The 13,408-nt window shown below is 35.7% G+C and overlaps 1 protein-coding gene across 5 annotated transcripts in view; it reads left to right on the top strand.

Moving 5' to 3' along the window:
- The window catches only part of CHID1 (chitinase domain containing 1), a 136,738-nt gene that overhangs the window by 53,607 nt on the left and 69,723 nt on the right, over nt 1–13,408 (top strand). Inside the window, exon 11 of one of the 5 annotated variants that reach the window (XR_011328090.1) lies at nt 1,345–1,453. The exons of the other annotated variants lie outside the window; for them this stretch is intronic. The gene's annotated coding sequence lies outside the window, so the exon portion shown is untranslated. The remainder of the gene's footprint in view (nt 1–1,344; nt 1,454–13,408) is intronic. 5 annotated transcript variants of the gene reach the window in all.

Here is a 13,408-nt window from a genome sequence, read left to right as displayed (position 1 = left end):
CTTTAGGATAGGAATTATGTGATGGAAGGAGGCTCTGAACATAGGTAGATTTCATTCACTGAATATTTTTTCAGTCTAGAAGTTCATAAAATAACTTTCAATAGAATTCCTATTCACATAAAATACTATCTGGCAGTGGGGTTTTTTTATTGTGGAATGTAATCTAAAGGAAGAAGTACTTGGTTACCATTTTTCTGAAAAGATACACAACGTTTCCATGTAATATCCTTTTTCCTTCATACACGCCATAAAAAGTAATACGTATATGTGTATGTGCTTGTGTACATGTGTGGGTACATATATATCAGGATTAAATTAAATGAAAACAATATTTCTTTTACGGCACAATGTATTTTGTCTTTGGGTGTTGTTACAGTAGGTGTTACAGTAGGAACTACAGCTTATATTTGCAGTAACAATGTGTTTGTCTTGCAGCTAGGTCACAAGTATTACTTGTTAATACAATGATTCAATCTCAGAGATTATAGCACATTCTGGTGCTTTAATCAACCAAGTACCATTTTTGTTTAGCTGCTGGGAAGCTACATTCCTGCTTATATTTAGTTCTGACATAATTTGTATGAAATGCTAAGCCTGAAATAAAGGTATTGTGCCTGTGATTCCCCAAATCACCTGTAGTGCTTCTGGCAATGTTTTCTGCCCTCTGGCTGTCAAGTATCAGGTGTCCGAACTGCTAAGATGCAGTCATTAAAGCTTACCACTGTATTAAAATCCTGTCAGAACATAACCATCTGGTGTCGCTGACTTGTTGCTCTAATGATCAGTTTGTTCCAGCATGTCCTCTATTGATACCGCAACCTGACAGTATTTCTTCTTCACCTCAAAAGTGTATGTCTTGGGTAAATAATGCTTCAGTATACCCTGAAGCTTAAGAAACTGTTTAGCCTTTCTGCAGAATCTTTACCTTTGAGTCCTTTTTGAGACCTGTAGTAGGTCAGCGAGCCCCTCAATCTCCCAAGCTTCTTAACTTCCGATGTACTTTTTTCGCCTTTAGCTATCTGCTCTTCAGAATCTCTCTTAATCATTGGGACATTATATTTCAGTTGCAGTAATACCCATTGTTTTCTTTTGCCTTCTCATGGGAGGTTAGACAGCAGTGCAGTGGTGTTTTCCATTCCATGCCATCTAAAATCTGTAGCCCTTATGACCTGGGCCAAAAGGGAACTGATACACTTCATTGCTAGTTATGAATTAAAAGCAATGTAAATCAAAGGCTATCGTGTGGCAATGGTGCCACTTATGTTTAATAAATCAGCCTTCTTTATTATCACATCCCTGCTAAGTTTAATGTGTTAAAGACATTTTGTCCTTTTTTTTGTGTAGTGCTGAAAGAGGGAAGATACATCTCTGATGTTCCACCTGGCTGTATATAACTTTTGAATGTATTCTGCATCTAAGCTGCTTTTGTTCCAAACGTAGCTGTTGAAAATAGGTATGTGAATAACTCCATTGTTGTGAGACAATGCTCTGTGTGCTTACCTTTTATTTAAAGGAATCTGAATAGAGATTTTTATGTTAATTTTTAAACACTCAAGAAGATTGATACAATAAATTGCCAGTTGAAGCGAGGGAGAAGTTGACAATGCATTGTGCTATTCAGAGATAGAAAATAAGATGACTCACAAGCTATGTGAGGATATGGAGTTCTACTGAGAATTTTATTGGCTGCCTGCCATTCTGTAAATAGCAGGTAATAAAAAGTGGTACTTGGAAACAGTTAGAGGTGAGCTTTTTCCCTGAATTACCATGGTGGTGTCTTTATTAGCAGCAATTTAAGAAGATTTGGGCCAGCTGTGACTCATGATTTTGTCTTACAGAAGGTAGCAAAAAACTTGTGCAAGGGATGCTTTTATTCTTCAAGTGTCAAGGCTTTTACAACATTTCTCTTCATGCTGTAATTCTCTCAGGATTTCCATTACTTCCCTGCATACCAAGATTCTATCTCCTGATTTAATCCGTTTTGCTCATAGTTTATGTAACGTTGGGGAGGTACTAATTCTTCAAATAAACCGATGACTGTTTAGCTCTGTAGGGTTGAATATCCTCTTGATCTGTTGTACACCTCTCCACTTCACTGGAGAAACCATTAAGCTCTTTCTTCTTAAATTATACTGCTGGGTCAGATGGTGAAATCATGGCAGTGATAGGAGGAAGTTACAATTGGGGCTGGAATCAGAAAGTAGTTATTTCTATATTACAAATGTCTAAATAATTCAGGAGTGTTTCAAGAGGTTTATTCTATTAAATTCCCTCTGGGATATTCTGTTATGTGTGACTTCCATGGTATATCTGTCCCTCCCTCCCTTTAGGAATGGAAGGTGAGTGGCAGCTATTAGCTGAAAGTGAAAGACTAGTTAATTCATATAAAGTAGACAGAACATCTTACAAAGTAAAATTATTATCATATTTCAGCTTGTCCAAGTTGTAAATATGATGTTAAATACAACAGCTGTTATAATTGGTTTTTATGTAGAACACATTCCTTATTTCTTTTTGAAATGAGGGAAAGGTGGTTTGTGTTTATTATGAAAATGATTGGTTCTGAAGTTCAGTAGTACAATGGCATATCAGCTGTGGGTGAGTGTGCATATCTCAGTGCATTTGTTTTAAAAAACATGTAGTCAGTTGTGACGTATATTTTAAATGGTGGACATATTGCTGTGAGATGTGCTCTTCTCTGTCTCTCAGGATCTTTTTTAATAGTAAATTTGCTACAGGCAATGTTTAGGCAGTCAGATGTTGACAAAATAATAATGATCTAGTTCTTTACTGTCTCATTGTTGTACTCTAACCATTAGAAGATAGCATTATGGAATTGGGAAAAAGATTTCTGTGGTTTAAAACAACAAAGGGAAGAGCCAGAAACCTTTACTGTAAGTTAAATTTACTTACATTCATAGATTTGCATGTGGTGTCTGCATCCGGTGTAAGGTGAAAGAAACTCATTGCTTTGGATGCCTTATTTGGGCTTGTGAGATTACTAGTGGTGGACCTAAAACCACTCCTAGCCCTGACTGAATCTCTTCAAATATAAGGTGATTAATAAACATAGAACAGGTAATTCTATGTGTGTTTCCAGATTCCTCCACTATCAATCCCTTAGCTCCCATTGCCCCATCCTCTCTCACTCTCAGTGCTAAAAGGATAATGATTAATTTTTGCCTGGAAGTGACTGTCCCCCACAAGATATTAATTGTGTTCAGTTCAATTGCAAATCAATTGAGGATGAGTGTGAAAAGGGCCTCCTGAAAATGCTGTGTCTTTGTACGAGTTAGCCTAGAGCTGGCTAACTGCACTGTGCTGACTTGTTGGATTGTGTGCAGTATAGATTCCTCTATGAAGCTTCTGATTCCAAAGAAGTCGTCCTCTTCTTGAGCCAAAAGACAGCAGCTCAGATGAAGCTTATCAGTCACCCTGGGACCTAGCCACCACTGACAGGGATGCATGGACTAGAGTGTTGGCTCCAGGAAGCTGGATATTTTTCTCTTATTTCTAACCTGGGAGAGTTTTTGACCTTTTCCTGAGAAAAATACATCGTGGGGTTTTGGGTTGTTTCTTTGTTTGTATGTTTGTTTTTCTTGGTCCATCCTCCCCTTCCCCCCGCCCCGACTGGTTCATGTCTAAGTTACTTCCCCCATTGGTTTTGATGAGGTGGACCACTTTTTTGTTGATTAGTGTGTCTGATGATTGAAAAATTGGGCTGGCTTGAAAAATAATGGAATACATGTTTCTGAATACAGATACTGTAAGACAAGGCTTGTTTATCTTGCAACTTAAATAGAGCCAGACTCTGATTGTCTATTCTCTTTACTAGAAAATTGACAGTAATGAGATCATTTGTATTTTGTTGAAGGAGGGGCATTGTTTGATGTGTAGTGTATGCTTGGTTTTTTAAACAGACAGGCTTGGTTTTTTAAACAGACAGGCTTTTCTTTTAAGTCTTAAAAGAAAGCAGCTTGGAGTTTTTCTTATCTTAAACTGATTTTGCAATCCTCATTGCCTAATATAAACAGTAGTCAGTTCAGTGAATTGAATTGCCATGATTGTTGGGGAAGCAGTCAGAATTAAAACTAAGATATGACTTTTTATAGGCCTGTTGAAACTAGTCTGAATAACATCAATATTGATGTAAAAGTTGGAATGAACTTTCTTGGTAACTCAAATATAATTTCAGTTGGTTGGATTTATAGGAAGACAATTATATATTCTTTCTTTTGCTAAAGAGCACCACTTCCAAAGCTTTATGTAGCAAGCTCTGAAACTTAGGGTAAGTCCTGAGAAAGCACAGTTCTTTGCTTTTTTTTTTTCTGATATGCTAAAGTCATGTCTTCATTACTTGGTTATGTCTATGCTGTCACGCAAGCTGGCACAAAAGTGGTGCTGGGGTCCCAGCGCTTAGACAATGAGTCTTTGGGGCTTTTTTCTTTAGGATGACTCTAGTGGGGTCCTGTGGACTCATTAGCAGTCAGAGTGTCTCTTCTGCTGTTGTTTCATCCAAAAAAAAAAAAAAAGCATCTCTTTCATGCACTCTGAGATTGCTCCATGATACAGACTGAAGTATGGTGTTATTTTTTCTTCTAAAAGTTCAATCCTGATGTGATCTAGACGTTTAATGTAGGCAGAATCATACAATCTAAATGCCTCCTTTCATTTTGACACAATGCATTTAAACAGTACAATTTAAAAAAAAAAAAGGTAAAGTTACAAAACATACTGATTACTCTTTGCATAAGGCAGTGGAAAAATTTCTGTAAAAATATTTCAACATTTCTCAAGGCTGGTTGGTTGTGCACCGTGTTTCAGAGGGCAAGAATAAATGTGCATGTTTGTTACACTTCTAGCGAAAAGTAGCAATTGCAGCAACAAAGTATGCAGAGTGATCTAATTCTTGATGGAAGGACTTGATAACAGAGTCAAGAGCCAGCACAGAAATAAGTAAGACTTAGGAATAGGCTTGAAGCCTTCAAGTAATACTTACAGAAAATACTAATGGAGCATATAACTACACAGTCTTTGAAGTAATAGAAGTGCAAGTATGTTCCACAACATTAACAGCTTTTGATTTGTTCAAACAGCTTGTTTACACTTGGAGTTATACAGCAGGTGATTGAATGAGGTTTCTGGTGATAATATTCAGTAACAGTATAAGGTCCAATAAATTTCTTCTTTACATTTTTATGAGATATTTCAGTATATTATTAACACCAGGAAGTAGAGGGAGGTGGGGTGTCGTGTGTGTGTCCCCTCCTCCCCCCTTAGTTTATGCATATTTTGGGAAAATGGATCTAGAAATATTGAGTAATAAATTTTAGCTAAAATAGTTTTTGGATTTTGTGCTCTAAAAATAGGAGTGTTGCATTTCAGAATGTTACTGAAACGTAGTGTTGTTCATGGCTAAAATGGAAATCAAGGCAGACTCTAATAGTTAGCCTACTTCTAGGAAAAAAATACAGTATTATGAAAATTATTACAAATTAGTTATTTGGAAACTCTATGAAATTTACAAGATTATGCCCCAAATATATCTATATATCCTAAACAGTTACCTCTTTCTTACAGTTTTATGTATGTTATTTCCATGTTTGAATCAAATGGTAGTTTTGTTACCCTATGTTAAAAAGAAACTGTCTTTGATAAAAGTAAAAATATCTCTGTATACCACACCTTTGTAAACCTTTTGCAAATAGCTTCTGCCTTTTGTTATTTACCTGCCTTTAAGGTTGGGGAGGGGAAGGAAAATTCCTCTAGAATGGTATTCATGTAAAGTTCTAGGTAGCTGTATTACCAGGCTTAGAGCAGGTACGTGCACTTCCCTGTTTGCGAGTGAGGATGTTGATCAGGCAAGAGGGTTAAAATGGAGTCTGTAAGTTCCGTGACCCAGTTTCTGTAAGATTGGGGATAGTCCTACTGCCAACCTCAGATACAGGTAGGAGTATAGATGGCAGGTGGTGCTTGCAATCTTGAATATAAAATTATCTACTACAATAGTTAAAACCGAGAGGAGGTCATCTTATCATTAGTGTTTCCTTGTATTTACCAAAATTTAGAGACATCAGTGTTTTACAAGATTAATTTTTTTCTGTTTCAGTGAGAGTAAAATTTCCCTGAGTCCTGGGGTTTGAGTCCCAGTAACTTATTTTCTTAAGGTGTTTCCAGCTGAGGAGTAGTTGTGGGTTAGAGGTCTGTGCTTAATATGCTGATCACTTGGAGCCATAAACCTGGAACGGTAAATTCAATGAAAGCTGTCACTTTCCATATTCTTGTACGGCTTTGAATTCGTTGTAATGGATTTAGATATAGTTAGCTTTCATTGGATTCTGTATTTTATAGTAATGAGGCACTAGATAGTTTGAGAAAACTCAATATAGAAGTGGAATATATTTAGTATTGACAGTGTGAGTGAAGTTATGATTGCTACTGGGAATAATAATCAATAGAACTGGTCCTAGATTTTTGCAGTTGTGGATTATGAGCATATGGAGAGAAATCAATGAGACATGCATCCTTGGGGAGACCTTTATGTACCAAACCTGGGAAACTAATATGATCATTGCAAACTGGTATTGCTGAGCCCTCATTACCCAGTGAATACATGATGAAAACATCATGGGTAGCATAGTGTCTCTGCAGTTAACACTGACATTTTGAGTTATAAATATGACGTGGGTGTCTCATATCACCTTGATTGCTGCTTACTTACAAATTAAAAATCTAGTTTCTTCTGTATTGGGATCGCACTGTTTTTTAACTTTTTTTTTGGACATTAAGTCTTAGCTGGGTCCAGGCATTCTGAAGTGTTTAGTTTACCCTAAACCCTAGTTTAGTTTTGTTTCTGTACTTGAGTTTGCACATTGAAGGCCTCCTGAACAATTTTCTTTTTGCTGATGTATGCATCCTTGGGAATATGTATTAGAAGACAGGGGAATGGGTAGAATAGTTAAGGATGAATGGTAAATTGTTTGTCACTTGTAGTTGCTCTTACGTTTGACCCTGGAAACCAGTATTATAAGCGTTTGTATGTGTAAAGTGGATATCATGTTGCAAAGGTTTAAATCATAAGTGTCAGTGTCTCTGTAAGCCTTACTTGAAGATGCCAATTGCAAAATTTTTAGAACTACGAGCTGATAAGGGCAGCAGACAGAGTGCTTCTCTTTAAAAGCATAGACAAGTATAGCAGTATCTGTGTGATACTTGTTCTAATTTAGAAACCATTATACTCAAGAATATTTTAGCTGTTCTTTTTATTCTTCCACACACATCTAATCATGAAAACTGATCCGTCTGGTGATGGAAACTGTCAACCAAAACCAGCTTTGTCTTAAGAAAACCTATAAAATTTAAGTCAGGAGAAACTAAGGTGCTTGATAAGTGTGAAGTAAATTTAGTCTCTCCTCAGATAAAAAAAAAAAAGCCTTGTACCACCGGTGGTAGTATGTCAAGTTTACAGACAGCCCCACCAATACATTTCAATCAGATCTGAATACCCCTCCAAAAAGGAAGAGTTTTCTTCCTGCTCCTTACCCCTAGAGTCATCCTTGGGAAAATCCATAAAGGGAATATTAAGCGTAAGATATGCTTGGAACCCTATAGATAACAGGCAGCATTTATTTAGCAACTGTATTAAGAATAATTGAAAATCTGTGGTTTTTTAAGGCAAAAATCTGATATTAAATCATGAGCTTGCCTAAAGTAAAACACTGCTAATTTGCAAAGAAACTGTTTGCCATTAGTCTTTTGTGAAATGGTCATTATCAAGCTGCATAATAAAGGAATGATGGCATACATTATTATGTACAGTAAGGTCTTCCAGGATAAGTAATATTTTGTTAGAATCTGTTTTATAGTACCGTAAGAAAGAGATGTATAAATAGGAGTATATTAGGAACATAAAATCTTCAAGTGCATTAGGAGATAGATTTAAGCAGTAGGGAGTCTGTGGCAACAACTGAAACAATTTGTTCTGAAGGACTCCTAGTAATCTTGTACTTGAATAGGAAAAGAAGTGGTCTTTTAGCTGCAGTAAGGAAAAGTAAATGTCTTCAAAAACAGTAGTAGTTTGGGAGCATGGAAAAAATTTTGTTTTCTAGAGCTGACATGGAGCTATTTGTTTCAAATGACATTAATGTGCGTATTTTGACATGTGCTGTTAAGAATTACATTCTAAATAATTTTCCGTTCACTGCAGTTAGTTACTAGAATTCCCTTCCTAGCAACGGACACAAATTAAGATCGCCCTCTCTGCTCTGCTACATGTTGACAGCTTCTCATTTGAAATTAGACTGTTTCTGTTCACATAGATCTGATGGGAAGTTATGTCTGGAGTTTTAATGCTGTTATTTCTGTATATTCTGTGTAGAAAAAACACTGAAGCAGTCTAGTGTAATTCACTCTGATACCTATAGAAGGTTTAAAATTTTAAGAATGGGTTATTTCAGAATATTTTTTTTTTTCCCTACCTCCTTAGTATCCAAATTCCAAAATGTGCTCACAGACCACTAGAGTAGTATTAGCTAATCTAGGTCATGTTTTCTGCTTGGCTGTTTATATTTTGACCACTGTTCTGAATCTTTCTTGCATTCTGACATTGATTTATCTGCTGTTTAAATGTCTCTGTTCCTCCTTGCATGAGTTTGGAAATCTCTGCAATTAAAATATTTTGGCAGCTTTAATTTCTTCGGTATCTGAATTTTAGTAATAAGCACGTTTCTTGAGCTGAAAATTTCTAAGCAGCTGCTGATTTATACAGTAAAACCTTTTTGCTCACATGATAAAAATTTATTTTCAGAGCTTATTTTCACATGAAATTTTCAGCTTGAAATCTTTGTTTTGATTGTTATTAGGAACGAGAAACACATTTTAACATTTAACTATTTTAGCATATTTTACACATAAAGCCTGCAGCTCAAATAATCCACATCCATTGAAAAACTACTGATTCATGAAAATGAGTCCTCAGCTGGCACAAAATCAGACATAAAGGCAAGAAGAGTAATGAGAGAGAGAAGGCTTTTGAAATTAACCTTCCCTCATTTATATAAATGCATAATGTGAAAAATGCTGGTATTTTTATTTATTTAGTACTATTATGTCAGTTTTAAAGCTGATTTTACTTTCTGCAGTCTGTATTGTCTGGTAGCCAGTAATAGGTAAGTTCAACTAGCAATATTTATAGAAATATGGGGGAAAAACCCTTGCAGAAGTAAGTCTGAGTCATATTTTAAGAAAAAAGAAAAGTAGGTTGACTGTTTCTATGCAGGTGTTTGGCCTTGAAGAAAGAAATAAAACCCATGAGATTGTGGTGTAAGTGATAGAATTATATACTTATTTACTGCAAAATGCTCAAATTCTGAATTTAACATCTTTATAAAGCTCCTCATTTCGGTGTGCGGAGCAATGCTTCTCTGTATGTAATCTTTCATAGCTGTTAAAGGTTGGAGCATCTTGCCATTTAATACAGTTATCTTTTTAAGGATGCATGAAACCCAGGTAGTTTTAGTATTAGGATATTAGATGTAATGTACATTGTGGATGACCATGTTATAATGCTCTACTGCAATGGCACAAAATGTCCCCAGTTTCCCTTGTTTTCTCTTTCCTTTAGTGTTTTGCCATTTTAATTGTTGTAATGTACAGACTACTTTTCTGTAGCCGTGTTTCCAAGTTTAATAGAATAATAAAGCAATCATTATCAATGGAATCTTTATCTGGAATTATTGTTCCACTATTTTAACAAAAATTAATACCTTCAAATAGTCAGTTTGTCCTGAAGTAGCCATCTAATTTGAGGGATGCATTTGTGACCTTTGACCAGAATCTTTGAATCCCATTGCCTGAAGCTATGCCTTGCCTTTTGCACCTCCATTGAACAGTTTCTATTTATGTTTAAATACAACTTTTATTATTCGAAGTTGAAGCCATCCTTTAAACAATCTGACCTTGTGACATAAGACTTTCCACCTTCAGAATGTTTTTTTGCTGGGACTGTCAGACTGAGGCTTGCATCTTTCACTACTGGCTACTGCCAACATGGTATCTGAGAACAGTGCTGTGTAAATGTTTTCCTTTCCTTTGGCTGTATTTTTGCTAAATCTATATTTCCAGTCAATATGTCTGATAACTAATGGTACTATGCCGGGGGGGAACAAACCCCCCCATCCCTTCCAAAGGAAACTAATACAAGACTAGAACTGTTCTGGAGTTTGGAAAGCAAATGATAGGAATGCTTATTCAAAACAGCCAGGCATCTATGGAGAGAGACCCTTGTTCTTTTGGCTAGCAAGATAAAAATTCAAGGTTGTGTTTCTGAAGGGAAAGCAAAGGAATATGATGGTGAAAAGGCAGAATTTTTAATAGAACTAAAACTGCTCTTTTTCATTTTCTTTCTCAGCTCTGCTGTTGACTTTGCTGTGAAACCTTAACAGTTTATTTAACCTCTTCCCCTTTATTTGAACTATAAGAAAAGCAAACATGTATGTATTTTAGTTCTAGGAGTATTGCAAGTAAGAGATCTGCATTTGAACTTTGACAAATATTGGGATTTTTAGTACATATGAAACAGGTTGGAATTAATTTCAATATGCAGTTTGTGCTTTTTTAGTGATTCTGTATCTAAAATTGAAAAGATCCCACTTAACATAAAAAAACCTGTGGTACATTGTTTAGAGCAATGGTGAATATAGGTAATGCAAAATTCAAGAACGCGGGCAGTAATAGTTTAATAAATATTTGGGTGTCAGCTAGAGATCTTAACTGGGCTATGCTTGTGTTTTGGTTTGGGTTTTTTTGAGGTGTTAGAAGGAACATGTGATCTTTTCACTGAAAGCAAAGATGTGTTTTTCCTTACCCAATAATAGCTCTTCATATTTTCGAGTTTCTTGTATTACTTTAATCATATACATTTAATCAGTTATTTAATGAGTCCTAGGCATTATCTCTTGTTCTTCTTGATTCCTGATTCTTCTGATTTCTCTTAAAGGCCTTTCCTATTACACTCACCTACTGCCTTGTACCCTGCAGCTTCAGACTCTTGCTAGTTGTTTGTCTTCATTTATTGCTAAATATAATCTTCATGAATGGAGTCGCTTTGCCTTTTCTCTCCAGACAATTTGTCTGGAGAATAGATTTTTGACAGGGAGAATAAAAAGGCAAATGTGGAGTATATTAAACAAGCAAAACCTCCACCAGGATTGCTGTAAAGATGGGGAAAAAAATAATTTATTCTCATGAGAAATAAACTGAGCTTTTGCATCCTAAACATGTTTCATACTAACAGTGGTTCAGGTAAATAATTTCTATCATGCAAGTGACAGTGCAAGAATCATCTCATGAAATGAGCCAGAGAACTCAGCCGTTCTCCAGCCCTCCAGTGGATAACAATTCTGCCCTTTGTTCCCTTCTCTTTATGGTTGCCAGAGCTACTGGGAGAGAATAAATAAAGGGAAGTCATAGAATATTCTGCCTTATTTGATAGCCTGCTAAAGGGGAGCTTTTCTGACCATTTTTTACAGACTTTAAAAGAATGAAGTAAGTTTAGAGTTTGGCAAGTGAGTTGCTTTATTATGGTGGGGTTTTGGACTTTATTAAGAAAAATTCTGGAATATTGTGGAACAAGGGATCTTGGTTTGGATTTTGAAAATGTGTTTTTGAAAATGTTGACATGTGATACTTTCTCATTCTTCACAGTATTAACGTAGCATTTTCCACCATTATAGCTAAACAAGGAAGGTAATTTTGTAGTGTCCTCTTTGTAGTAGAAAGAGAAGATTGTCTTGAAACTATATGTTCAAGGATGGTCTGGGGGTGTTATAATATTTTCACCTACTTTGAAATGACTTTGAGGAGATTCCAAGTTATTTGTCCTTCCCTGCACCCCCACCCCCTCCCGTTAGTGTACAGAGTAGAAGTTTTGAATGTTGTCCATTCAAGAAAGAATAATCTTTGTCAGAGAAGGAAATACAATACTGTCTTGTAGCGGTACTGGAGGCCCATTGTAATGTTTTTTTCTACGCTGGAAAGAAGTAACAGTCCAATAACACTACCAGTGCTGTAAATCTTGTTATACTGGGCATGTTGTTCTATTTAGGCTTGTTATTTGATGTGCAATTTTTCAGCTATTTATTCAAAATCTTGAATACTTCTACTACATATTTTTAATTTGTATGTTCACCTCGTGGAAAGTTCACCATACCCAAGCATGATCTCTTATCCTACACTGTGCTAAAGCATATTTTTAAAAAGTGATCTGTTTATAATACCAAATTCTACATATTTTACAAACTTTGACACATTGAAATAAGAAGTTCTCAAATAAGAATGCTTCAAGCTGATACCGTGTGTCGCATTCAGAGTGGCTTAAACCTTCTCCCAGTGTTGCAGCACCAAAAAGGGATGTTCCTGGTGCCAGAGCAGGAATTTACCTAACCCAAATAAGGAATCGGAGTTCCCAAAGAAAGTGAATTAGATTAACATCTGAAATTCAACTCAAGTTCTAGTGAGGGGGGCAGAAGAGCATGTTAATCTTAAAATGAATTGGAAATATAAAACAAATATTTGAAGTATTACAGGACTTTTGATCACCTTGACCTGCTTGTATTGAAAAAGAGCTTTATTTTAGGCAAGAACAACTCTAAAAGGAAGCTAAGCAGAGAGGGATGAGGGAGGGATGCTAATCATTTGCAATTGCATAGTAGAAATATAACAACATTTGAAAAGCAGTAAGACTGGCTGAATAACTTGCATAAAATATATTTATTTATTTACCCATGCTATGGCACTGTTAAATTGCAGAATTGTGCTTCCAATTGCTAGGAAATGTAAAATGTATAAAACCAAATTCCAAGTATTCATTAGAGCAGTGTGCAAAAAATGGCTGTTTTGAGAACAGAGCTAAAGTAAATTACATACTGAGACACCAAGGAGCAGTTTTTGAACTAGCAATGAAAAATAATATCTCTTTACAAACTGCTTGAAGTTTCACTGAGTTCTATTTGCTTTTGAGGTGCCTATGCGTGTTTCATACATATTAGTGTTCAAATACATGGTTTGGTTTTACTTTGATAAATTTCATATCTTGAATATTCTACACTCAGTCATCCAGATTATTACTATTTCTCTTAATTTCTTAAGAAATTAAGTTTTATGATTTACATTGTCTCTGCTGATCAGCTTGTCCATGCAGTTGTTCTCTGCAGTGCCTTTTGGATATATAAACCACTTTAAACCAAATTTGACAAAGACTGAAGTTCTCAAAGATATGAAAACTTTTCTGAAAAAAAGTTCTGAAAGGTGGCTTAGGATTGCTGTAAATTATAAATTTGGTTGTGAAGAGAGTAAGCCTTCCTACCATAACCTGGTTGCTGGTTGCCAGAGAATCCATCTAAAGCTCAAC

The sequence above is a fragment of the Haliaeetus albicilla genome, chromosome 16 (assembly GCF_947461875.1).
Source record: "Haliaeetus albicilla chromosome 16, bHalAlb1.1, whole genome shotgun sequence".
In the NCBI taxonomy this organism is placed as follows: Eukaryota; Metazoa; Chordata; class Aves; order Accipitriformes; family Accipitridae; genus Haliaeetus; species Haliaeetus albicilla.
The sequence above is the reverse complement of the archived record's forward strand: the minus strand, read 5'-3'. Positions and strand labels throughout refer to the sequence as shown.